The sequence below is a fragment of the Pteropus alecto genome, unplaced genomic scaffold (assembly GCF_000325575.1).
Source record: "Pteropus alecto unplaced genomic scaffold, ASM32557v1 scaffold213, whole genome shotgun sequence".
Classification (NCBI taxonomy): Eukaryota; Metazoa; Chordata; class Mammalia; order Chiroptera; family Pteropodidae; genus Pteropus; species Pteropus alecto.
The window spans coordinates 30,858-35,523 of NW_006434829.1; positions in this window are offsets into that span (position 1 = coordinate 30,858).

The following is a 4,666-nucleotide window of genomic DNA, read 5'->3' on the forward strand; positions in this document are numbered from 1 at the left end:
GGAACATTTGTAGTTTTTTATCTGTAATATCTCCGTCTGGTTTTGTTATCAGTGTAAGGCTGACATCATAAAATGAGTTAGGACATATTCCTCATCTATTTTCTGGAAATGTTTGTATAGAGTTGGTATTTCTTTCTTAAATGACTTCGTCAGTGAGGTGACCCAAGCCTGGATTTTTCATTGCTGGAAGGTTTTTTAACTATGAATTTAACTTCTTTAATAGATGTAGGGCTATTCAGGTTACCCATTTCTTCTTGAGTGAGTTTTGGTCATTCATCTTTCAAGAATTTAGCCTATTTCATCAGTTATCACACTTATGTATGTACTGTTTTTTATATTTCCTTCTGTTATATATGTGTGTGTATACACACACACACACACACACACACACGTATGTATATATGACCAGAAATATATATATATATATTTATTACCTTCTTTAGGCTTACTCTTACTAGTTTTTAAGGTAGAAGTTGTGAGACCTTTACTCTTTTCTAATATTTAATGCCACAAATTTCCCTCAAAACACTTTCTCCATTTCAAACTTTTGGATGTTGTATTTTAATTTTTCGTACAGTTAAATGTTTTATTCTTCTTTACATTTCTCTGATTCAGGGACTACTTTGAATTGTGTTAACTTCCAAGTGTTCAAAGATCTTTCATGTTCTTTTTGCTTTTGGTTTCTTGCTGTTACATTAGTCTAAAAACATTTTGTATTTCAATTATTTAAAAACTTATAAGGTTTATGACCCAGGACATGACCTATGTATATTGTTGAATGCTTCATGTGCATTTGAAAAGAATGTGTATTCTGCTGTTGGAAGTTCACACACACTTTGTTCATGGCATCACTCAATTTTATAGCCTTGCTGAAATGTTAACAAAGTTGTTATTGAGAAGTAAATATTTAGGTGTACAACTAAAATGATAGAGTATATTTCTTTTAGCTGCTTTTGCATAATCTTGAAGCTTCGTTGTTAAGTGCATGCACAATTTGGATTGTCTTTTTGGTAAAATGATGCTTTTATTATAAATATATAACATCCTTATTTATTCCTGATAATTTTCTTTGCTCCGGATATATGTTTATGTCCAGGAAAGGGTACATACTCTCCAGTGTCATCTGTTAGATTGAAAGATTGGACGAGAATGAATCAATCTGACCTGTATTTAAGCTTGTCTGGGCTTTGTTGCACTTTTAGGTTGGATTTACTTCCCAACTGCCTTCAAATATTTTGAGGGCAGGATCAAGATGTTTCCTTTAGCAGGGACTAGAATGTTGAGCTTCGAAATGTTCGAGATCTGCTTGTGCTCTCAGCCAAGCTGCCTGTTTTCAGATAGTGCAAAATTTCTCTTTTCTGTGTTGCTGAGGTCCCTTTGCTCTTCAGTTCTTTCTCCTGACTTCTGAGCTCCCAGGCCTCTGTGAAGATCTAGAATGCCATGGATGAGTCTGTCTCAACTCTCCTGACCCTTCCCCCATCTTTTGTAGTACAAAGCTTTGAGTGCCTTGGAGTGGTTCCATATAAGTGAGGGGTGGGCAGGGAAGGGATGGCGCATTTTTTAAGTTCTCTACCCATCCCTCACCCTAAAAGTACAGATTACTCCTAATGGATTTCTTTCAGCTGTTGCACTGTCCACCTTCCTGCCTTCAGATAGCAATCTGTCTTGCACTTTTGAGAACCTGGGCACTTCAGCAAAATTTCAGCTCTCTCTGCCACCACCACATTTGTCATACAACCATAAGGGTTGGCTGGAAATTCCTCTGTGGTAGAGATTCTTCGGGATTCTCATGGCACGCCGTTCCACAGACAACTGTTCGTTGTCTCATTTCCCCTTACAGCTCTTGACCTCCTCTTCCAGCAGTTGTACCAAGGATGTTCCTTACTCCTTACTTTCCAGTGCTTTGTTCATTTGGGTTTGTGTTGATTTCTCATTTTGTAGCTTATGCACTTTAACCAGAAGCAGAATACAACTGATTGTTGAAAATTGAAAATTTTGTTTCTGCCCTCACCAATTCCTTACGGCTTTTTGTTTTCGCACTTTGGCTAGAACTTCGATACATTGCTCAATTCAAGTGACAAGCATCCTAGTAGTTTTCTTAAAGGTATGTATCTATTGTTTTAACATTAAGTATGACAGTCACTTTGGGGGACATACTTTTGCAAAGTTAAAGAAGTTAATTTCTATCCCTAACTTAATACTTTAAAATATCCATTGACATTAAATTCCATCGAATGATTTATCTACACATACTGAAATAATCATGTGGCTTTTCTTTTATCTAGTAGTGTGGCTATTTTTATTAAATAATTATCTAATATTATCTTCCAAACATCCTAATGTGTTCGAATTAGGATCCAATTCAGCTGCATATAACAGAACCAGCTATCCTATCCCCCCCCAAAAAAGATGGCTGAAATAAAGTAGTTCATTTCTCTTCTGTGTAAGACACTCAGATGTTGGTAGTCTAGGGCAGGTATAGCAGCTCTATCATTATCAGATAGCCAAATCCCTCTTTCCATTGCATTCTAGTAGGTGATTTCCATCAGGATGAATTCAGGTTCTATGATGGCTGCTGAAACCCCAAACATCATCTGTTGTATAGTGAAAAGAGGAAAGATTAAAGGACACTGGGGGCTCTCCCTATTTGTTTTCTTTTTGAAAAACTTTCCATTAGACTCTCTCAACAACTTGCATTTCCATACTACTCAGAATTTAGCATGACTACAGTTGACTGCAAAGGAAATGGAGAAGTGTAGCTTTTTAGCCAGTAACATTGCCATTACGTATAATACAGTGTGGTGATGAAGGGATACCAGACTCACTACTAGTGGTCTGCTACACTTAATGGCTTTTTAAAAAAGCATTGTTAGATGTACTTTGCTATAATTCTATTGAAGAGATTCAAATCTATGTTCATAAATAGGACTTCTAAGTCACTTTATCCTAAATGTCTTTCTGGGAAATATTGTAAAATGATGGAATAATCTTTCCTTGAACTTTTCTGACAATTATCGACTATTATTGAAGTTTCTGGAACCTATTTCTTCTCTGGGGCTGGGGCAGGGTTAGAGCGACTAGGTAGATTTTCATAAAAGAGATTCAATTTTTAACTTTTCTACTTTGTTTACTGGTTATACATCTATTCACTTAAGTTTCATTAATCTGCTAAGATTTTCATTTTATTTAAGATTAAGACCTAATTCAGCATTTTCCACAATATTTTACTTCTATCTTGGACGTACGTCAACATTTCTGGCTTCTACTTGGCAAGGTTGCATCTGGATCTGCAGCACACAATACACCAACTTTTAAAATTTACATGACACTGGCTAGTAGTAAACTGAATATAGACCTCCCCTTATGTGCTTATTCTTACTATGTGTGTATCTTTCTTGGAGCATCAATGACAAAAAACATATTCATATTTTCCAGATTTAGAGAATACATTTTGGCAAATACATGAAATTCTTTCCTTATCCAAACTTTCTCTTTCCTTCTGAGAGTCATCATTCTCCACCCCAGGTATTGGGCCGTATGAGCTGAACACGATAAGGATTAGTCATGAGGAAATTATTAAATGCTTCCTTCGAGGAAAAAAGTATATTTTTGTGCGAGAGGGATCCCCTCCTGAAATAAAGAGTACAAAGTGGAGGGTGTTTCAGAAATATTTGTGGTTTTGAATCCTCATATACTTCCAAGACAGTTCTAATGTCATTACCAGGGACCCAGCTCTTTCCAGATTAATGCTCATTCATGTAAGGAAATTGGTGAGGTTGTGAAGAAAACTGACTCTGTAATAAGCAACTGGCAGAATGATTTCTCACCACCCTGACTCTATAACTAAACATACGTATTTTGGCATCACTTAAATGTATTACAGAAATGCCACATAACTAAAATGAAGTGAACTAGAATTAAAAATGACAATAGCAAAAGTTATCCTGGGTAATCTATATAGAAGGAACTAGTTAATGATTGCAGTGAGAAGCTACAAGAACAGCAAGAAGAACAAAAACTCAGCTTGCTTTTCTGTACTTAAGAAGTCCATTAAAAATTTAGAGTCCGGTGTACTTCAGCCTACTTTGATGATACTGCCAATTCCTTGGCAAGGAACCCTGAATAATGACCTCATCATGAGTACATACACTGTGAAGGATTATTACTCTTAAAAGACATCAGAATGTTCTAACCAGTTAGGACAGATGAAATATGCACCACACTGATGTATATAACTAAAGAGGTTCCTGTCAGAATCACTAACAAAGGGTACAAAATAATAGAACAGGTTTCTATTACTAAAATGTATTTTAATTCATGTTATTCTAGTAAAAGGTTCTATTTTGTTAAGAATATTGCTATGCAGAGTAGAAATCCCTAGGAAATGGTATTGTATCTAATTTATCATTATGTGGCATTCACAAGTAAAATGCCAAATTACACAAAACTCAGAACAGAAAAAGATAACATCTAAATATCCATGTAGGTTTTACAATGTATTTATCCAGATTACATCTTTAACACACCATAAAAAGAAAAAATCTTTATAAAAAGAAAATATCTTTTATATTGTTTTATCTAATCTCTCCATAAAAATTTGGGAGAATAGCAAATAATTTCCATCAAAATAACTTGTAAAGGAAACTTTTTTTTAATTAATAAAAAA